General features: G+C 49.8%; 1 protein-coding gene across 2 annotated transcripts in view; it reads right to left on the bottom strand.

Annotated features, from left to right (window-relative positions):
• The window catches only part of CARD11 (caspase recruitment domain family member 11), a 109,471-nt gene that overhangs the window by 49,970 nt on the left and 36,297 nt on the right, over nucleotides 1-23,204 (bottom strand). Inside the window, exon 1 of one of the 2 annotated variants that reach the window (XM_027613708.2) lies at nucleotides 6,315-6,388. The exons of the other annotated variant lie outside the window; for it this stretch is intronic. The gene's annotated coding sequence lies outside the window, so the exon portion shown is untranslated. Of the gene's footprint in view, nucleotides 1-6,314; nucleotides 6,389-23,204 lie in introns of those variants that run through there. 2 annotated transcript variants of the gene reach the window in all.

The raw sequence follows: 23,204 nt of genomic DNA, 5'->3' as shown, positions 1-23,204 counted from the left end.
TGGGCATGTTTCCACACATTTGAAAATGACCCTGCCCACGACTTCAATTAGGGAGCAGGTCGGTATCTAGAAGCAGGCAGATTTCGGGTTTCCTCCTGCGGGAACAGAGAGGTGGCGCTGGGGGTGGGGTGTCCTTGCCTCCAGCTTTGACCTGATGCTTCCGCCACGGCCGAGCACGACACCAGCAAGTGAAACCGCCCCTCAGAGGCCTGAGGCTCCTGCTTTCCCAGGGCTGCTGGGGCTCCCAGAGACTTCATCTCGAAAGGCCTCCAGGGCTGGTGGAAACTCTGAGGCAGGAAGCAGCCTGGTGTGTGGACCTCAGACTTTCTTATTTTTACCCCGAGGTATTCGAGGTTTGAGGCCAGAGCTGTACTTTCTCCGACATCAGCCCCCTGGGCAGTTCTGCAGGCAGCAGAAGAAAGGACGAGAGGGGCTTTGAGGTGTCAGAGTCGCCTTGCTAGATGCGCGGTCTCTGCAGACTTCTCCGGGGTAGACCTACAGAGCTGGGGTGCTGGGGGGGCTCCCTTTGCGGGGAACCCACATGCATGGAGGGTGTAGGGCCTGTCCTTGAGAGGTCAAAGTACACTGTGCTTGTTGGGGTCAAGTGGCATTGCCCCCTCCCCCGCCCCCCCTGGAGAAGATGGGTGTCGTGCGCAAAGGATCACAGGAATTCTACTCTAATTAAAGAGAAAGTCCAGCCAAAAAAAAAAAAGTCTTTGCATAAGGAGAGAACACTGTGTTCTCACAGTGTCACGCAGAGGGCGTCAGTCACCTAATCTAGGATTACGCTAGCGGAAAGCATCCAGTGCTCAAGTGAGGATCCTGGGTTTGAACTCCAGCTCTGCTGTCTGCTGCTGTGTGGCTTTAGGCATGTTGCTTAACCTCTCTGAGCCCCCCTCCCCCATTTCTTGGTCTGTAGAATTGGACAAGCAGAGCTAACATCTTAGGGTTGCTGTTGTGCCCACGGTAGACACTTAATCAGTATCACTTAACCCAGCCCTTCAGACGCCAACGGCAAACTCCAGCTGGAAACAAGGTCTCTGCCGGATGTCCTGTGTAATCACCTCCACGCCAAGCAGAACTTAGACAAAAACATCAGAGATCTGTCTTCAACCGCTCTGTGTGGGCCTCCGGTTTGCCTCTCCCACACCCGGTGTGTTAGCGTCTCTTTATGTCCACCGAGCTGCTTCCAGCCTCCGGAAAGGGACCCCTTCTCTTATTTCCCTGGTACACCCTACGGTCCAAACAGTATCTTGCACAGGTGGGCGTTTAATAATTTGTAAAGTGATTGATTTCCAATGCGAAAGCGAGGGCTCTCTTTTCCTCGATTTAGCTTCCTCCCTTGGGCGGGGAAGACCTTTGTGTGCGAAGGCGTGGTGAGGGTTTTCACCGTACAGCCTGCTGATGGGATCACACGCCCTCCATTTGCACCGGCTCGTTCTGCTGGGTCTGCAGTTCGGATCTCAGCACCGATCTATCTTGGCCTCTCAATCAGTCATGGATTAGAAGTCTAGAATCCACAGTCTCTCCTATTTCTGACCTGCAGGGACAGAGCTATCTTGTCACAAACCACACCCTAACTGGGTGAGTTGCAGCAAAGCCAGCTGGCCCTACATTCTGTCGGGAAGAAGGCTACGTTGGCTGGCCTTCCCAAACCATCAGTCTCTTTTTGCAGGGTGCTCCTTCCCCGGGCACCCCCCCCACCCGAGTCTCAGGGCCTTCTGCATCATCAAGAACAGCCCGTGCCAGGGGGCACCTGGGTGGCTCAACCGGTTGGGCGTCTGCCTTCGGCTCGAGTCATGGTCCCAGGGTCCTGGGATCGAGCCCCGCATCGGGCTCCCTGCTCAGCGGGGAGCCTGCTTCTCTCTCTCCCACTCCCCCTGCTTGTGTTCCCTCTCTCGCTGTCTCTCTGTCAAATAAATAAATAAAATCTTAAAAAAAAAAAAAAAAAACAGCCCGTGCCAGCCACCAGCATGCTGGGAAATTGGTTCAGTTTGGAATCCTCATTCTTTGAGGCCTGATAACCCCATACCAGCCAGCAATTTCTGGCTGAGGATGCCGAGGGCCTCACTCCCTCGTTGTGGAAGGTCACCAGCTGACCTTCGGGGGACACGTTCCTGGACAAAGCTGTGGGTGTCTGACACGCAGTGGGCACTCATGCACTATCAGAGGAGGGGACAGAATGGCGCGGTGACAAAACCCACAACAGACGGCGGGGGCAGAGGCGGGCAGTGTGTAAGAAAAGATAGCTGTAGTGCAGAAGGGCTGGAAAAACCACCCTCTGCAAATTCAGCGTGTCACGCAGAGGGCGTCAGTCACCTAATCTAGGATTACGCTAGACCGGACTCGCGCATCCCAGGAGAAAAGGCATGATCAAGACTCCGGCGATGGAAACTGCGGGACGCGTCTGCGGTTGTTAGTTTCAACTGGGCGGCGGAATGAGAGTGGTGTCTCACCGCTCAGCACAGCTGCTCGCTCAGAAAGGACTGGGGCAAACCGCGGCCTCCCGAGCCTTCTGGGACCAACGACCCAGTTTGTGGGGGTTCCAGATGCCTGTTTTGCTCCATTCCCCTCCTTCTGTGTGTCTCGTAATGTCACCCATTTATTGCAGACACTTTGGGAAGAATAAAGCACGGCGCCTACATCCTCTCGTTCCTTCCCCGCAATTATAACAACGAGCGTTTCCATGCGAGATTGGGCGGGCACAGAAGTGAAATCCAAACCAGTCAGATTTTCTGTCCTGGGGTGTTCTGCCGAGAGATGGCGAGGGGGGTAAGCCAGCTACGATGCATTAACTGAGCATCCACTATGTTGGGAGCAAAATAGGTTTGTGCATCCAGTGAAACGTAAGGCTTCCGGGAGGGGGAGAGAGAGAGAGAGAAGCAGGAAAGGATCCCAGAAGGGTCTCTTTACTCATAATTAACTGCAAAATAAACAGTTCCCCCATGGAACGGGGCCCCTCCTTTCCACCGCCCCTGCAGACCCACATTTCAATTAGCTCTGTGTTATTCTGGTCCCCTATTAGCTCAGATAATCAAGGGCTGGCTATAATTAATTGTGATAATGTACTCAGGAGCAGAGCCAACAGCAGCTCGAGAAGGCGGGCCAGAGACGCTCCTCTCCCCATCATGCCCTCCGCCGGGGGGCTGTTCGGGGTCGGTCTGCACAGACTACAGGGTTGGCGAGGGCGGTGGGCAGAGACTCTTGCAGGCAGGCAGGCCTCTTCCGGTGTCTACGGCATCGTGGCATCGAGCAAGTTTCTCCTTCTTCTACCTCCCTGGGCCCCACTTCCCTTCCCGGTCCCGGCAGCCTTGAACCCTCAAAGCCAATGACTCTGGAAATGAGGACATTTGTACGTACAGTGGAATACGACTTGGCCACGGAACGGGGTGCTGATCCGCGCTACACCACGGACAAACCCTGAAAACCTTACACAGAGCGAAAGAAACCCTCGAAAGGGCCATGTGTCGTGTGATCCCATTTATGTGCAATGTCCAGAAATCCACAGACACAGAAAGCAGGTGGGTGGCTGCCAGGGGCTAGGGGCTGAGCGCTGGTAGAGATGGAGGGGCGAACGCTAACAGAGGGGTTTTATTTTTGGGGTGTTGGAAATGCTTTGGAGCTCAGTAGAGGTGGTAATTGTACAACACGGGGAGTGTGCGGAATGCCACTGAATAGTTCACTTTCAAAGGGGGGTGCACCTGCATGGCTCAGTTGGTTAAGCGTCTGCCTTCGGTTCAGGTCATGATCTCAGGGTCCTGGGATCGAGTTCCGCGTGGGGCTCCCTGCTCAGCGGGGAGACTGCTTCTCCCTCTCCCTCTGTGCTCTCTAAGTAAATAAATAAGGTCTTTTAAAAAAATAAATAAAAGGGGGGATGGGTGTTATATGAATTTCACCTCAATCCATCAACTCAGATCCAATAAAGAGAAACAGCTACAATTTCTTGAGCCCACACGCGAGGTGCCGGGTACCTGCTGGGAAGGCACTGTCGACTCCAATGAAGAAAGAGGAGACCCGGGGTTCCCGGGAGGGGACCGACCTGCGGACGGGCTAGGGGCTGGGTGGACCCTGCAAGGCCGGCACGCGCCCTCCTCACGGCAGCGCCCCCAGTGGCAGGTCAGCCCTGGGTCCTGGCAGCCGTGGGACTCAGGAGCAACATCGGCCAGGGGTCGGGCGCGCAGGAATGGACAAGGCCTGATGGAGGCAGAGGCAAAAAAGCAGGCGGGTGCGGGTTTGAAGAGAGGACAAGGGCAGAGAAAAGGGAACAGGAACTCAGGGTTTTATTTAGCACCCACAGGTGCACGACCCAGGGAGGGGTGGGGGTGGGCCCTGGCCAGGCGGCGGGAAAGGGAAAGCAGGGTCTGGCCAGGAAGGGCTGCTTCCGTGGTAGTGTCAGTGGGTCAGTCACGTCCCTCCTCCCAGGAGCTCCGAGACCACTGGTGACCAGCGCATGACCTTCAGTGACTTCCCGGAGGCCAGCTCACCTGAGTTAAGGCCACCGGGCAGCTTGAGATGTAAAGAAAACACGGAGGGAGACTCACATTTTCCACTTCTCTGTGCGGGATAAGGGGGTAGATGGGATGAGTATGTCGCAAAGCATCTCAACACACTCCCCTTTTCCTTGTAAGGACAGAGTTCTGTCGTGCATCTCTCCTTTTTAATGATCTATTATGTAAGACTGTCTTTAAATGAATCTGTCAGGGTTGGAGGCTGGTGGGTGTTTCTTTTCACTTTCTCCCCTCCCGGGTGCTGGCAAACACCGGCCCATGCTTTTCTGATGTTCTCTACGCTTCCTACACAGTGGGATGGAAACGCTTTCCCCGGTCTCCGAGAGCAACGGGGGGCAGGAATTTGGGGATCTCTATGCTCACAGACTATCTCTAGCTTCTCGCCATGAAAGCGAAAGCTCATAAATCAGATGCAAACCGGAAAGCCTCTTTTTTTTTTTTTTCTTTTTGGCTTGTGTCAAATGACTCGATCACCTATAATTAAATAAGGCACCCATCAAAACTGCACCCAGACATGGTAGATCAGCACGGACTTGAGGGCTGCTAGGAGTGAGTGTGGTTCGCAGGGGATGGGGGAACGGGCTGCTTTTGTGACCCTTTCCGTGCCTGTGCCAGGGAGCCGGGAATGAGTCCGTCTGCAAAGCCAGGCTTGAAGGCCAGCCGCCTGGCGCTCCCTGGGTGTGTCGCTGGCCTGGGAGGCCTTTGTCCGCAGGCCAGGAGACTTCTCCATCGAGGGCTGCCATCCGCTGCGACACTTGGAGACATCCCTGCACTTACACCATCTCTCGTTTTCAAGGATGCCTCTGAGACCTTGCTGCCTTCTTCAAACCCATGACGTCCGTCAGTCTGACCCCCTCAGTGAACAGGATGGTTGGTCTCTGCGAAGCACACGACCCCAGGGGCTGCAGAAGTCTCAACCCTGCCAGACGTTAAGGGATTCCTGAAGCGTTTCAATAGGAAATGATGAACCTTCTCTGAGGCCTCCAGCAGATGCCCGCAGGGAGGGGGGGGGGGACTTCCCCTTGGGGCCCTGGTCCTTCTGCCTCCTAGAAAAGTCATTCACGCCCCGGCTGTGCCTTTTCGCCCTGGCTTCTGGATCAAGGGTCTCCCGCCTGTATCAGGCTCCAACTTCTCTCTCTGTGTGTTGCCTGTGGGCAGGGGCTGGGCCTTGGGTTTGCTGATGGACCCTCAGCAACAGGCTTCTTTCTTTGCATATGCTATCTTACTAAAGCTCAGAAGAGGCTGTAGGGTGCTCCCGGGGAGGGCAGGGATCCCTGGAGGGCAAGGCTGCTGGGCTTTTGGGGCAGACGCTGCGGACCCTTCCAGCGGGGGCCTCGGGCACCTCTCCATGCGCTCACGCCCACCTCTCCACCCTTGGCCCATCCCCCATTGGAAGAAAGTTAAAAAACAAAAACTAAAACAAAAACAAAACCTAGCACATAAAAACGAGAGGGAGAGCGTTCTGGTCCAAATCGACCAGGCATTTATCGAGGGCCTTCTCTGGGCTCCAGTCCATGCATGTTCTATGCAATCAAAGTTAACAGCATAAAATAGCTGCCCCAGCACCAGGTGTCGGGAGCTCACCGTGTTGTTTAAGAAATTAAGAAATGAAAAGGAACATGCGTGAAGCCGTGAGACACACGGTGGTGTGGACGAGAGCAAGAGGGATGAGGTGGGGGGCGCGGGGGTCACCCAGCAGCCCCCAGCCTGCTGCAGAAGCCCTCCCTGACACGGACATGGATTCCCGAGCTCCACACCCACGTGGCTCTGAGCAAAAAGGACCGGCCAGTCAGAAAACGTACTCACGTGTTTGCAAACTAGTTCGGGCCTGGGTCGGCCTAGGGGGTCTCTGCGTGGTCCCCTCAAACTCCTTCTCCTCCAGTGTGTGGCCTGCCAGGCCCCCAGAAAATGCTGATGCTGCAGGGAGCCAGGGGCCTCCCCCCGGAAGCCCACACAACACCCCTCTCGGAGGCCGCCTCTATTTTTAGCAGGGACAGCGGTGGGGGCTGGGGGCGCTGCCATACTTCCCTTTTTATTTTTGTTCTGAGCAGAGTCTGTGGGTGACTTTCCACAGAGGAGGGGGAGGCTGGAAGACGCGGAGGGGGCGCCGCTCTCGCTGGCAGGTGGCGCCATGTCTGCCACTGGGGCACAGCGAGGTTGGGGGTGCAGCAGTGGAGGGAGGACCGGGCAGGAGCCTGGCATCACTCGCATTCTCCCCTCCCGCTGGTGCCTGTCGCTGTCCCAGACCTCACCCAGGACACCGCGGTCTCCTGCCTGTGACCTGCACCGAGGAGGAAGCCTGCCTGGCTGGTGGGACGTGTGGGGCCTAGAACATTCCAGGGAAGAGGCTTCTGCAAGCCTCACATCGAGCTGCCCTCCACAGCTGGACGAGCGCCCCGCCTGGGCACCCCGGCCCCACATGGCGGAGCCCCACACCACTTCAGCCTCCCTCTTATGTCCCAGCCTGTGTGGATCGCCAGAGAACTTCCTGGTTCCTCTCTCCTTTCCTAAAACACTGCAGCAAGGTCAGTAAGCTGCACACGTATCCGAAGTACACAGTTCAATGAGTTTTCAAAAGAAGACACCCTCATGACCAATTAAGAAGTGGAGCATGGCCAACACCCTACAAAATTCCTTCACGGCCCTTTCCATCCTGTGTCCCCACCCCCAGAGGCCACCAGTACTGGGATTTCTGTCACAGAAAGACGGAAAAGCGCATGATGTACTGCTGAGGGCCTGGCTTGTTTCGCTCAGCACCTCGAGGTGCATGCGTTTGTGGCGCGGGTCACCGGCTTATGTGTCCCACAGTTTATCCTTTCGCCTGTCGGTGGACATTTGGGTGGTGTCCCAACTTCACTTCTCGGGGACATTCTTGGACAAATCTTCACGTGGACATGTGTTGTCATTTCTTTGGAATAAATACTTAGGATTAGAACTGTCGGGTCATGTGGTCGGTGTACAGTCAACTCCGGAAGAAACCACCCCCCCTGTTTTCCAAGGTGGCCATGGCATCCCGCCCTCCGGCCAGAGCGGGCGAGAGTCCCAGCAGCTCCGCGTGGCCGTCGGCCTCCGGGAGTGGGGTTCGGAGCGGCAGGCCTTCTATGCCCGTCGTCGGCCCGGCCCACCCTCTGGCACCAGCCTTTCCCTCTGCCCGGGCCTCTCATCCGTTGATGCCCTCCCACAGATACTGGGTTGGACAGTGTCCCCCTCTTCAGAACGTGACCGCATTTGGAAAGAGGGTCTTTGCAGACGCATGTAAGTCGAGGCCTCCCTGGATGAGGGAGGGGCTCTGAATCCGGTGACACAGACACAGACACAGACGAGGGACGGCCACGTGACTGTGGAGGCCGCCGTGGGGCGTGTGGCCACCGGCCGAGAACCCGGGAGCCGCCTGAACCTGCAGGAGGCAGGCAGGGGTCCTTCCCTGGAGTCTCTGGAGGAAGCGTGGCCCTGCCTTGAGCTCACCTTGATTTCAGACTTCTGGCCTCTAGACTGTGACAACATGCTTGTTGTGTTTTAAGCCGAGCGGTTTATGGTGATTTGTCGTGGCCACTTCCGGAAGGAACAGCCCCGCAGCCTGTCAGGGCTGGAGGGAGGGGGAGGGAGGGCTGCCTGGCAGAGCTCAGCCTTCAGGAGAGGGGCACGGCTGCCCCTCGGACCTCACTGCCTGACCTCTGTCCTCCCTTAGCGCTGCCATCCGCCACGGCCACGCAGAAGCCAAGGGTCAGGGAGCCCACGCACGGGGCTCACTCAGGTCAGCCTCTGGGCACGGCGGGTGGGCTGGGTCTGCAGGGCATCCTCTGAGCCCTCGGCGTCTTCACTGTCACATGAGGACAATGACCATGCCAGCGTCACTGGGGGCGCGAGGATGAAGATGTGAAGTGTGCCAAACACGAGCCAAGCGCTGGCGTGTGGTCAGCGCTCAGGGCCGGGACGCTGCATGATCTCCCGTCAGGGGTGGGCCCGCTGCCGTGCTCTGCTCAGAGGGCCAGCCTCCTTCCCGAGGACAGAGAGGGTTTTCGGCACCTCTCTGGGGTCATGCTCCCCTGCTCGAGGTGCTGACGACATTGCTGTTGGTGTGAACAGAAAGGAGCAGGAAGGAGGTAAGCACGTCCCCCTCTCTGGGCAGGGAGGACCTTCAGGAGAACCTCCTAGGGACAGGAGATCCTTCTTCGTCGTCCGATTCTGAAAGCTGTGCCCTACCCAAACACCACGGGAGGAAGTCCTGCTTAGCTGGATAGCCTCCCACTGGCCAGAGGTCCTATGTGGCAACTGCGATTACTACCCGGAAGCCGAGGCGCCGAGGAGTCGTACGATTTGCCTGACGTCACACGGCGTCTTCGTCCACTCCTCCCGCTGCCGCGGCAACATCCCTCAGACCGCGGGGCTTAAACAACAGGCACTCCGTTTCTCACAGTTCGGCAGCGTGGGAAGGCCAAGGTCAAGGTGCTGGCAGGTTCCGTGCCTGGCGAGAGACCTCTTCCTGGTTCACGGATGGCCGTCCTCCGACACTGTCCTCACCTGGCCCTTCCTCGGTGTGAGCTCATAGAGAGAGCACTCTACCATCTCTTCCTCTTCCTGTAAGTCCCCAGTCCCGTCACGAGGGCCCCACCTCCAAACACCACCCCATTGGGGCTTAGGGCTTCCACACGTGAATTCTGGGGAGGGTTTACGGGCTGGCTCTGCATGGGATAGAAGGCGTGCTCCGGTGTCTCCCACCGGGCCGGGGCCTCCCTCCACCTGCTCTGCCGCGGGCATCACCAGGACACTGTCACCTGGGTGACGACTTTCTGACTAGCCAGCAAATCAATGGGAAGGAAGCACCGGAGCATAGCCTCCATCCTAGATGGTCAGAGCACAAGGTAAGGGGATTTCAGAGCTGGGAGGGGTCTTTGGCGCCATGTCAGCCACCGCACCGTGAATTCCCGGTTAGCGAATGCGAGTGCTGACAGGTGGAATGGAGTCCTCGCTGAATGAACACTACCCACGAGCGGCCCAGTGCCTGCCATGTGCAGACTCAGCTGGGCCCTTCGTGGGCATTCCCGCAGGTGGCTTTCCCCATGCCCGCCCTGTGGGATAGGTCGCTTTACCCTCCACCTTGCAGAAGAGGGTCCGGACCCAAGGGCCCAGACCTCAAGGGCGGTGGGGGCGGCACAGGGACCAATCGTGGTCCTCTCTACCTCTGCACACTGGTCTTTCCATCATTCCACATTTTTCTTCTTCCACGGAGAAAGTGGATCCTTCTAAGTGGAGATAAACCCACCAGAACCAGGATGAATGAAGCCGCCCAGTCCCAAAGGGGCTTCAGGGGAAAGGGGGTCCCACCGCGTTGCATGGTGGGGCCAGATGCCCTTCATGTCCTTCCGTCCCTGGGATTCTAAGACACTCCCCACCAGAGAGACCAGAACGTAGTTGGTAGAATTCTTTCCTCGACCAATGAGGAGTTGCCCACTGGGCTCATCAGGGGCGCAGCACGAGGGGTGCCTGCATGGTAGGGCAGGCGGAGCTGAATTCTCACGGGCAGTCACTGAGAAGAGGGGTCAGTTGAGGTGCTCTGAGCCCCTCCAGAGGAGGCGGCAGGAGCTAAGTGACACGTGAGAGGAAGTGGCCTCCGACAGCTTCCTCCACACACACGCAGGGAGGTTCGAGTCTGAGCCGTAGGTGGAGAATGATTTCTCTAGTATGCAAGAAGAAAAAGAAAAAAAAAAAAAGCAAAACATCCGGCTCTGTAATAAAAACAGCCTCGTGGGGGCTGGGGGACCCCGGACACAGAAACACGCCCAACGTGGACGGGCGCTTTGGTGTGCCAGCCGCACCCCAGAGGCCCGGATCCGTCTTGCCAAGGCCCCGAAATGCGTTCGGGCCGGCCCAAGGACGCAGGATTCAACCTCTACCCCTGTGTTATTTGTTTTATTTATCTCCGCCTTGAAACCATAGTTCTAAACAGTGTAGGCCCTTGACTGCTGACTCAGCTGCCAGAGCCAAAACTCATAAAATCCTATTTCAGAAAGGTCCGATGATTTTATTTTCTGACCATAAATATGAAATTTAATTAGCAGCTTGCTGCTAATGAAGTCGCCACGAAAGCCAGCCTGGAGAGGCAGAGCAGGAAGATACCGCCCCACATTGAACAGAACCTGCGGCCCTGTTAACCCTTGCCTCTCTCCCTGCCCTTCACCACGACCCTTGAAGCCTGGAGAGCGGAGAGCAGCCTCCAACCTGGAAGGACAAGGGGCGGCGGACGCTCATTTAGAGAATGGGACGCAGGTCAGATGTCCCCTCCGGTTGGTGGGAAGTTTCTGGGCCCTCTGTGGCCTGGCTGTATCCACAGCAGGGCGGGGGGACTGGAAAGCGGCTGAAGGAAAAAACAGCACTTAGAAAGAGCCCCATTACTCTGCTTCCCTGGACATCAGTGGGAGAGCAACTTGGGGGTATTCACACTTGACCAAACACGCGAAACGCCCACCCTGCTCCTCCAACTACCCCTGGTCTTGGTTTATCTTTTATAAAATGGGAATCTATAAATAATCTATAAATAGTTTATCTATAAAATAGGCATAATGCCCCCAGCTGGTGGAATTTTAGTGATGATGGAACATATTTATAAAGCCCGTGCCCGGAATATAGCAGGTGCTCGATAAATGGGAGCCTTCATTATTATTATCCTTGTATGGGTTCATTCATTAAATCCAAAGCCCAGAACTCACTAAGATCTGAAGTCCTATTGAGAAGAAATGGACTATTTCAAGCATCATTCGAGAAGCTGAAGGTGAAACATGAAAAAGCCAACCCATACAGTCAGTGCTAAAATAATGCTAACATCAACCAAAATATGTCCTGCGCCATAGTGTCTAAGACCCAGGGGTGCGTGGATGGTGTGAGAATGTGTCCATCACACGTGCAGAGTCATGACTGCACACATGCACGGACTCCCAAAATACCAATACCTGTTAGACCAATACCTGTTAGAGCCACCTTCCCTCCTGATGGAATCTACAGCACAAAACTTCAGACTTAGTTTGCAGTCGAGGCACACAATAAAAGTTTATGGCAGAAGGTAATAGAGTTTTGAGGGTTGTTTTCATTCTTGCCTTTTTTTTTAATTGAAGCTTATTGCCATTCTGCTGGCATCTGAGTTCTTGAACCAGTAGGAATAGCACATGTTTCAGCTCCTTGTGGCTCTGCAGGGAATGCCCCTAGGGTCACAGCTGAGATTTCTGAGATGCTAGAGGCTTGAACCCCCTTGGGCATAACTGTCAGCCCCAACAGGTGCAGCTGGCTTGAAGGATTAAATGTCACGGGTAAACTATGCTGTGTAAATCCAACCCTGTTGTCTCCATTTACTGGGTTTAGCACCATGGTCTCCTCTATGCCACAAGCCTCAGTTGATTCCCCACGTGGGGAACTGCCTTGGCTCATAGGTTGAAATCCCTCCCCGATTAGTGCTGTCTGTGGGCCCAGGGCATCGGCACCATCTGGAGCTTGTTGGACCTGCAGCTCTTTAGGCCTCATCTCAGACCCTCTGAGTCAGAGCTTGCATATAACAAGCTCTCTGGGTGACTCACACAGACACTGTAAGTGCTGTTCTAGCTCAGGCCTCACTGTTTGCAGAGACGCAGGTTGCTGACTTGCCGGTTCACTCCCCTTCCAAGTCTTCTAGAACGTTTGTTTGACACCTGTGCTGGTCTCTCCTGGCTCAAAACTTGCCTGGCCTTTGATGGAGCTTCTGACTCCCCGTTTTGGCTCAACACATTAAAGATCTTTGGGGTGACTGAGCCCCATGTGGGACCAGGTCTTCACACTTCATCCCTCAGTGGCCCTCACTTTGCCACGGCCTTGCTGTGGGCCCTAGATGCTTGTGTATGCAATGCAACAGCTCAGTGGTTCACTGACTTCATTCCTGATCAACAACATCGCCTGGAAACAACTTCTAAAAACTCAGGGACCTGGGCTCTGCTGCCCATTACCTACCTCTGGTTCTTCTAGCAATCATCTTCCAATGGGTCATGGGAGAACACTGTTTACTTGTAGCTAGTCCTTCTGTAAAGTGAAGTAAGGATTCTTTGGCAAAGTAGGATTAAGCCCCACAGTTATTTCTTATAAAATTCCAATATTTTATACAACACGATTTTTGGAGGTACTTTAAGTCTTGTGGACAGGGTGCCCCATGATTTCTACTTACAGTAAATCCTAAATCACTGTGCATCTTTTATAATACCTTCTTATCTGGCTTGGTGAATTCAGATCAGTCATGAGGTATGCAGAAAGTAACACATTATGAATAACAGCAAGAATATTAAACAATTATAAAGTGTGACAAGATATTTGAAACAACTGTTTGTAGACACTGGAATAGGGTTAGGATGACCATAACAGAAGAAATTCAGGAGGTAAACCTCATGACTGCCTTGGCTTTTTGCCTGGATGCACTTTACATAGTATGGGCAAAAAGGTGGAGCCCAGAGGATGGCAGCTTCACCAAACTGTGGAGACAGAGATCAGAGTTCAGGGCCTTTGAGGTCTGCAATTTGGGAGGAGGGACACCAAGAGGAACTGCACAGACCATGAGTGGCTAAATACTAAACTACACTTACACAAGCAAGACTCCATGAACTTGGCAGAGAACAACTACCACCTGGCTGTGAACTGAGGAATTTCAGATGACACACAGGACTGAGAGATGCTGGAGTTCCAACTAGCCAGACTGGAGAGACTTCACTGAGTTCAGAGACCCAGAAAGTCTATGCCTTAGGAAAAGGACTACACTAACTCCAGAATAAAGACTGCTCTAGTTATACCTAACAGAGCTTAACAGTAAGTTTCAAAAAGGACCAGGCCTATTCATACATAAAGTAACTATTTGCCAGATCCAAACTTATCATGAATTACAATCAAATCCAGAAACTTGGTATCCACAATGACCAGAATTCAAGAAAAAAAATTTATTAGACATGTGTAAGCTGACAAATGTGACTCAAACGGGGGGGGGGGTGGAAATAAACAGTCAACAGAAGCAGATCCAGAAATTACAGAAGTGTGGGAATGTGCACACCAAGACTTTAAAACAACTATTGTAAATATGTCAAAGATTTAAAAAAAACGTGGACATAATAACAAAACAAGTATGAAACAAGAAATAGCTAAATGGAAATTCTAGATGTAAAAATGAGAATATATAAGTTACAAATTCAAATAGATGGGTTTAACAACACTTGGACAATGCAGAAAATTCAGTGAACTTGAAAACAGAGCAACAGAAACTATACACCTGAGGCAAAGAGGAAAAGGAAAGGCTGAAAAGACTGAACAGAGAACTAGTGAATTGTGGGATAATATCACATGGTCTAACATTCATGTAATGAGTCCCAGAAGGAGAAGAGAAAGAGAAATTGTGGGAGAGAAGTTATTTTTAAAATGTTTCCATATTTGATGAAACATATCAACCCACAGATTCAAGAAACTCAGTGAACTCAAAGCGAAATAAACACAAAATTGTACATAGGTATATCTCAAATTGCTGAAAGCTGAATATAAAGAGAAAAAATTTAAAGCCAACAGAAAAAAGACAAATTCTATACAATGGAATAGTGATAAGAATTATTGTTCATTCCTCAAGGGAAACAATGTGAGGGGGAAGAAAATAGAACTACATCTTTAAAGTGCTGAAACAAAAAGTCAACTTTGAATTCTTCATCTGATGAGATATCTTTCAAAAGTAGGATGAAATAAAAGCTCTTTTTTTGATTGAAAAGCTGAAAAGATTCATCACAGCAGAACTGTGGTGTGGGGAAATCAAAGAATAGTCTTCAGAATGAAAACAAATGATACCAGATGGAAACTTGAATCTTCATGAAGAATTGAAGAGTGTCAAAAATGGTAAATATGTAAGCAAATATATATTTTTTTATTTTTAATTTCTTTAAAAGATAACTGATGACTTAAAGCAAAAATAACAACAATCTATTGTGTACTTTATAACATATGTAGAAAATACATGTCGCTAATAACAAAAGGATGAGAGGGGGTTAAACGAAAGTATACTGTTGTAAATCTTTACACTAGATGTAAAGTGACATAAGTACAAGGTAGGGTGTGGTAAGTTAAAGATGCATTTTATAAACCATAGAGCAACTGTGCATATCCACAAATAAAACAAACAGGTAGGCTAACAAGTCAACAGAGGAGACAAAATGGAACACCAAAAAAGACCTTGATTAATCCAAAGAAAGGCAGGAAAGGAGGAAAAATGAAAAAAAGAATGGATGCATCATAAAGAAAAGACTCAGATGGTAAATGTAAATGGACTAAACACTTCACTTAAAAGGCAGAGATTGTCAGGGTGAACTAAAAAAAAAATACTCAGCTATATGCTGTGTGTAAGAGACACACATTAAATATAAAGACACAAGTAAGATAAAAGTAAAAACATAGAAGCATTATTCATAAAACCTCTAATGGCTATACTAGTATCCCAAAAACAGGCTTCAGAAAAGGAGTATTACCAGAGATAAAGAGGGAGTAAAAATGATGGAGTCCATTCATCCAGAAGCTATAACAGTCCTCAATGTGTATGCATCTAATTGTAGAGCTTCAAAACACGTGAAGCAAAAAATGGACAAAACTGAAAGGAAGATTGGACAGACTGACAATTACAGTCATAGATTTCAACATTCCTCTGTTATTGTCAGGACAAGTAGATAAAAATCAAGGACACAGAAGATTTGAACAACATTATCAACCAACCTAACCTAATTGACATTTATAAAACAGAACAGCTAACAGCTGAGGGAAACCTGCAGAATACATGTGCTTTTTAGGCTTGCACGAAACACTCTCCAAGACCTTGTGTTGGTCCATAAGACAAGTCTCAATAACTTTAAAAGAATTAAAATGATATAAAATATGTTTTCTGGCAAAGGGGAATTAAATAGGAAATTGAAAATTAAAAATCCCTAGATATTTGGAAATTAAATGACACAGTCCTAAACAACCCCTTGCTTGAAGAAGAAGCAAAAGGGAAATTCTGAAAATATTTGAACTGAATAGAAATAAAAACACAATGTCAAAAATTTGTGGCATATAGCTAAATCAATGCTTAGAGGGAAATTTATAATTTTAAAGGCTTATATTAGAAAAGAAAAATGATTTAAAATTAATGATCTAAATTTCTACATTAAGCAGCCAGAAAAGTCAAAGTAAGTAGAGGAAAGGAGACAATAAAGGTAGGAGTGGGAAACAAAAAAATAGAAAATATAATAGCAATATGGAAAAATAAACAAAATAATTTCTTTGAAAAGATTAACAAAATTGATAAACGTCTAGCTGGACTGATCCAGAAAAAAAAAAGAGAAAACAAAACAATCAGTATAAGTAACGGAGATGAGATGTAACTATAGATCTACCAGGCACTGGGACGATATTATGGAAGTATTATGAAAAACTATGCCCACAAATTCTATGCATAGATGACAAGGACAAAAATTATTCAAAAGACACAAATTCCCAACTGGCCTAAGAAGAAATAGACAATTTGAGTTAGCCTATCTATTAAAGAATCTGAAGTCATTATCAGCAACCCTTTCACAAAGAAAGCTCTGGACTCATTTGGCTTCACTGGTGAATTCTATCAAACACTTCACATAGAAATAATACCAATTTTACATAAACTCTTTCATAAAATAGAGAAGTAATACTCCCCATCTCATTTTATGTGCCCAACATTATGCTGATTCTAAAACCAACAAAAGACAGTACTGGAAAAGAAAATTTATAAAACCAGTACCCTTCATGAATATAGATGCAAAAATCCTTAATGTAAATTTAGCACAAAATTTCAGAAATATATAGAAAGGATAATACATCATGGCCAAGTGGGGTTGATTCCAGGAATGCAAGGTTAGTTCAACATTTCAAAATCAACCACTAATTCATCATATTAAGAGACTAGAGGAAAAAAACCATATGATTATCTCAATAGATGAAGAAATCATTTGGCAAAATCCAACACTCGTTCACATTAATACCCCTCAGCAAACTAGAAAAGAAGGAATTGCCCTCAAGCTGACAACAGCTGTCACCATACTTCATGATAAAAGGCTAAATGTTTTCCCACTAACACTGGGAACAAAGCAAGGATATTCACACTAACCACTTCTATTCAACATTGTAGTGGCGTTTCTAGATGTGCAATAAGGCCAGAAAAAGAAATAAAGGGAATGAGGATTAGAAAGGAAGAGGTAATACTGTCATTATTTATAGACATCATGATTGTGTACAGAAAAAACACAACAGAATCTATAGAAAATCTATCAGAATACCAATAATAACTACTTGTAACTAACCACAAATTTAGCAAGGACACAGGATGCAAGTTCAAGATACAAAAATGAAAAAAAAAAAACGAATATCAAAGAACATAAAATACTTCAGATTTAAGTACAATGGAAGATGTATGAAATGTCCACATGGAAAACTACAAAGCATTGCTAAAAAAAAAAAGAAAGAAGCCCTAAACCAAATGGAGAGGTATATCATGTTCATGGATTGGAAGACAGTTCAATGTCATTCAGATGTTAAGGTGTCCTTTGGGTCCAAATTTACCTACAACTGCAATACATTTCAGTCAAATACCAAAAAGCTTTTTTTGGTATAGCCTGAACAAACTAATTCTAATATTTATATAGGAAGGTAAGGAAAATTTCTGGGAAAAAAAAGGACAGAATTGGAGGAATACAATATAAATCAATATATATTAATTATATATTTATGTATTTCATATTCATGTATATGTTATATATTGCATTCTCATATAACATGTAATTATGATGTTATATATTTATATATAGATACGATTTCAAGGCTTACTGTGAAACTACAATCAACAAGACAGTGTGTTTTGTCGCGTAAAGATAGGCAACATGTCAATGAAACAGAGGAGTGAGTCCAAAAATAGATCTATGACTACGTAGTCAGTTATTTTTTTTGCCAAAGACACCAAAGCAATTCAAAGGTGGCGGGAGAGTCTTTTCAGTGATTGGTGCTGGAACAAATGGACATCCATATGGAAAAATATAATCCTCAACTCCTACCTCACGCTGGACATTAAAATTAACTCAAGATAGAACACCGATTTAAACCTAAAATTAAAAAACAAAAAAACCAAACACCTAAAATCCAAAACTATAATGTTTGGAGAAGAAAACATAAGAATATCTTTACAACCTTAAGGTGGGCAAAGATTTCCTAGACAAGATGCAGAAAGCACTCACCACAAAACTGAAGAAAGGGAAAGAAAATCAATAAACGTCATCAAAAGAAAAAACGGGAAAAACCACCCATTAAGAACACTAGTAGGAAAATGAATAGGGACGCTCCAGACGCGGCGGAAATTGTTGCAGTATATACGCCCCTGAGAAAGGAATGGTACGCAGAACATATAAAGAACCCCCTTCAAATAAAAACAAAACAGTAATAAGTCAAAGAGTAGATGGAAGACTCGAAGAAGCCTTTCAGAAAGGAGGAAATACAAATGGCCAATACGCACATGAAAAAGAGCTCAAGGTCACGAGTCACCAGGGGACGGCAAATTAAAGGACAAGAATAGCATCACACAGGGGGCGCCGGGGTGGCTCCGTCGTTAAGCGTCTGCCTTCGGCTCAGGGCATGGTCCCAGGGTCCTGGGATCGAGCCCCGCATTGGGCTCCCTGCTCCGCGGGAAGCCTGCTTCTCCCTCTGCCACTCCCCCTGCTTGTGTTCCCTCTCTCGCTGTGTCTCTGTGTCAAATAAACAAATAAAATCTTAAAAAAAAAAAACAAAACAAAAGAAAGAATAGCATCACACATCCAGTAGAACTGAGAACACCAAATGTGTGGAGGACACGGGAAGCGGGAACCCCCTATGCCCAGCCGGTGGGGTTGTCGAATAGTAGGGCCACCATTGGAAAATGGCCTGGCGGCTCTTGCAAAATTAAACAGGCACTTGTCCCGTGACCCAGCAAAGACCCAGGGTCCCACCGGAGCCCTTGGCATTGTGTGAGCCGCAACCACCACGTGTGTGGAAGTGTGCAAAGGTTGAGCGCCCCCAAGTGTAGTCTGTGGCGGTTCCCTGGGGCTGTGGCAGTAAGATGGGGTGGCTTAAAACAACAGAAACGTACTGGGGCCTTGGTTTGGGAGGTGGGGAGCCTGAAATCAAGGTGTGGGCCAGATCGGTTCCTTCTGGAGGCTCGGAGAGAGAATCTGTTATTCGAGGCCTCTCTCTTTCCGCTTCTGGTGGTTTCTGGCAATCCCTGGCATTCCTGGACTTGGAGACACATCACTCCAATCTTTGCCTCCCCGGGCCACAGTATTCTTCTCTGTGCGTCTCTACACCCTCTTCTCTTCACAGGGGCACTGGCCATGGGATTTCGGCGCTACCCTTAACCAGTACGAACTCATCTGAACTAATTACATCTACAAAGACCCTGTGTCTAAAGAAGGTTTCATTCTGAGGCTCCAGGTGGACACGGATTCTGCAGGACAGTATCGAACCCACTACGGTGTGCCCTCTGGTCCCCCAAATTCACATCCATCCCAACTGCACCATGTATTCACCCTGCTCCTAACATCCAGTGGGTCTGTCTCCCGAAGGCCCCAGTTAACGTGTACATGTCTCCTGGGAGGAGAGGCTGCTCCTGGCAACTCCTCTGTCCCGTTAGAAAGCTATAATTTACCTTGAAAGGCTCGGGGATTCTGGTCCCCGGCAGAGGACACAAGTCAGGCAAGTTTCAACATAGGTGAAACGGGCAGAGGTTCCTCAGGGAAGAGCACGGGACCTGGGTCTCCAAGGGGGCTTTGAACAGCCCACATCTGGGTTTGGGATCTGCACATCTGGGCAACAGAGGTACAGCAAAGCCATATTTTTCTGCATTAAAATTCGAAAGAGCAATATGGGCACTCAGTCGGGCCACTCTCCTGTGGGATGCAGGGTTGCAGAAGGTACCTCTCGGGGTTGATGGGAGAAAGTTTCCGGTGCGCCATCCTGGATGGGTACCTCATCCATCTGGAAGCATGACTCAAATCTGAAGGGCCCTGAGAAACTGGGAATATGCCCCCGAACTTGTTAACTGTGCAGGAAAGGGGGTATCAGGGAGGAGGTCACATCCACAGAGAGAGCCAAAGGTCAGGCCTTGTACTCAGGCTCAGAGTGGCCCTCGCCTTTTTCCATAAAGGAGTTCTCCATGGAGGAAGGAACCACTGGCAGGATGGATAATTGAGCCTCGGTGGGCGTAACCTCCTGTGGGTTTAGGAACTGGTTCCTTATGTCTTGCCCCGTCACACTCTGCTCCCAGGAAAGACGTGTAGAGCAGAAACAGAGAGACCAGCTGCCTTCTCACATCTCCCCTGGGAGGCAGATGTTCCTGGTCACGTTTGGCTCAGAGGCACGAATCCCCTGCCCAGGGTGACACTGGGGGCGGCTGAGCCCCATTCACACACAGGCGCAGGGCTCCGTTGACCTCCAGACCCTGCACGCCAGGGTTCCGGCAGCCGGCTCCTCCATGCACACCTGTTTGGTAACAGTGGAAACAATGATTCCTGACTGAGCAATTTCAAACATCAGGGATCTGACTGCGTGTGTGTGTGGGTGGGGTGGGGGCAGAGCTGTTCTGGAAAAGGGGCCTCAAAAACACAGCACTGTTTATACACGGGAAGAAAACACGTGTGGAGGGTTGAAGGGCTGTGGGTTCTGCACGTGAATGCCTTTGCTGGACAGGAGCTCGGAAGTCTGCGAGAACATCTGAAGAAGCCCAGCCAAAAAATGCTCAGGTCTCTGCTGGTGACCGTACTGGTTCTGGCAGCCGTAACAGACCCACAGACCGGGGGGCTTAACCAACGGCTATTGATTTCTCGAAGTTCTGGAGGCTCCAAGGCCAAGATCTAGGCGCAGGCAGGGCTGGTTTCCGGCGAGAGCCTCTTCCTCACTTGCAGACGGTGGCCTCCCGTGTGTGCCCACATCTCTGGTATCTCTTTCTCCTCTTATAAGGAGACTCATCCCATTGGGTCAGGGGCCCCCTTTTAGGACCTCATCTTAGCCTTCATTAGCTCCTTAGAGGACCATCTCCCAGTACAGTCACGTGGGAGCTCGGGCCGTCAACATATGCATTCCGAGGGGACGCAAGTCAGTGAGAGTGATTAAACTGGTCACTTCCTCTCCACCCTCCTGACAGGACGTGGGAACCGCACGAACTTCTTTAAACAAAGGGGACTTGGCAGATACCAGCCAGATGAACACAGTTATTTAAGACTCTTTCCCGCAACACTGCAATTGCTCGACATACAGAACTCCCTCTGAATTGCTCCTGGTGACACTTTATAAGCGATGGTCTGGAAGCTTGAAAAACAGCCCCCAGGGGGGAAGGACTGCAGTCCTTTTGTGTGTGGTGACACTGACCCTGGGAAAGTTGGGACCCACACAGCAGCCCCGCCCAAGAGCTTCGGTTCCTCATGTCCCTGCACCTGCCCATGCTGTTCCCTGCACCTGGGACGCAGATTCCTGATGCAGGAGGTTCGGAGGCGAAGCCCGTGAATTTGCATGTGTAACGTGATGCTGGCCGCCAGGTAGCATTTTGAGCGGCTAGGCCTCTTGCCCCTTTGTCGTCACCAACAGCTACCATCAGCCATGGGACTAAACCCGTAAAGGCAGTCTCTCAGGTGATCCTTATGACAGCCGCATGAGGATGGTTTCGGGATCACGTGCCCTTGACTGAGACCCAGCATCTGGAGACAGCAGGTGACTGGTCCAAGGTCACTGGGCAGTGGGTGGTACAGTCAGGATTTGAATCCAGGTCAGGTAACGGATGCTCATCCCCCTGGCACCTTCTTTTAAATGCCAGGTGACATGAGGTTAACCATGTTTTTGGTTTAACCTCTCCCCTTCCTGCCTTCAGGTAGCCAGCTGGGATGAATATCTATCATGGAAGGACAGAAATGGGGACTCAGGAACACATCAAGAATAACAAAACAGAGTTAACAAAGACAGAGGTGACTTTTTCAGGTCTCCTATCACCGGCCGTGATTAATTCACAGCTTTTTACATGCTAATGTTTTCCTGCCTTCTGCCAGTAATAAATAACCAATATGCTTTAATACCAGTTATTACTCATCCCTTTCAGAAATTTGGATTTTGATTCTTCACTGCAGTTCAATCACATTGAATTTCTTTAACCAGGACAGCTCCATTAAGAGTCCCCTCCAAGGACATTCTGGCGGGGCAGTGACAGTAATGGATAATGGGTGACCAGAGAGAGTGGGGAGCTGCGACACAAAATATTAGCAGCCACGGGGAAAGAGGGGCAAACTGTAATAAAAAACACCACCAAAGCACAGTTAAGTAACGTTAGGGTTATGACACACGCCAATAAAACCAGGAAACTTAGAGTCACGGCCGACATGCCATTGGTAACATGCCTTCCTCTACCTGTTTCTGAGTAGAGATGTGGGTCCACGTCATCACCTTCCTGACATGGAGGGCTCCCCTCTGGCTCCGCCTTGAGTTGAGATGGCTCGCCAACCCTAGCTGTGCATTTCAGAAAGCTACTTGGAGCTTTCTCCACCTTAACTTCCTCAAAGGGTTTTTCCAGAAACAAAGACCAAGCCAGCAAGCCAAAGCTGGTTGGGAGGGTCATTTCCTCCCGAAGGAGTTGTCCTTTCTCCTGGGAACTCAGAGCTCTCCGTCTTGCCCTCCACTCAACACGTGGCACCTCGCGTTCTCTCAGGCCGGTTGAGAACTGGACACCACGAGCTCCATTCTGCCCTGCGGTCGCTCCCAGGGCACGAGCATCAGTCCCGCCGTCTCTGGTGGGCCACCTTCCTTCATGGTCACCTGGGCCGTCAACTCTGCATGCTCAGGCCTGCTCACTCCCTCCAGTGCAGGGATGCCTGGGATGCGTCCAGCACAAACAACTCTTCCTTAGGGGACGGTGCTTCTTAACTTTCGCAAATCCATCTGGTATCTGGGACCACTTCCAGAATGAAGTTTTTAAATACATGACGTACCATACAGAGGAGCGCATGGGGAAACCATGATGCCGAAATACCGAATATTTTAAAAATTATGATCGTCTAAGATGCGTGCTTCCTTATTAACGCATCCAATAATATCTAGCACTGGAGTCCAACGACTCCCCTGATTTGGGGGACGTGCAAATAATGTTTTGAGGTATCCACAATAACCATAATGGGATATGAGAATATTTGTGATTTCTGTTGGTGACAAAGTTGAAAATACCACCGATGCTGTTGTGGTTTGTCACCTGAATTCATCGTTGAAGGAAATGCTGAACTTTCATTAGAACTGATGGAAAAGAGACGCAATTCCTTACAGCCAAGTTCACGGGCTCCTGAATTCTCTCCATGGATCCCAGGGTGGGGGGCGCCCAGGCTCCAGGCTAAGCAACCTGTGAGCAGGTGCAGGGGCCTCCCCCGAGGTAAGGGAACCCATCTGTCTTGTTTGTGGTGGGAACACAATGCCTGGCAAAGGCCCTGGCGTATCTGCAGATGCAGAGAAGTACCTGAGGAGTGAATGGCATGGGTACAACCTCAGTTTGCACCTGTGCATGGCATTTCTGGATGGCTCCTTGAGAAGTGGGGAGCCCTGGTCTTTTCACGTTTGCCTTTGCGTGGACTCGTTCAATCAGCAGCATGCATCGTTATTTACGTTAAC

Source organism: Zalophus californianus, chromosome 10 (assembly GCF_009762305.2).
Source record: "Zalophus californianus isolate mZalCal1 chromosome 10, mZalCal1.pri.v2, whole genome shotgun sequence".
NCBI lineage: Eukaryota > Metazoa > Chordata > Mammalia > Carnivora > Otariidae > Zalophus > Zalophus californianus.
This window is presented reverse-complemented; position numbering and strand designations above follow the sequence as displayed.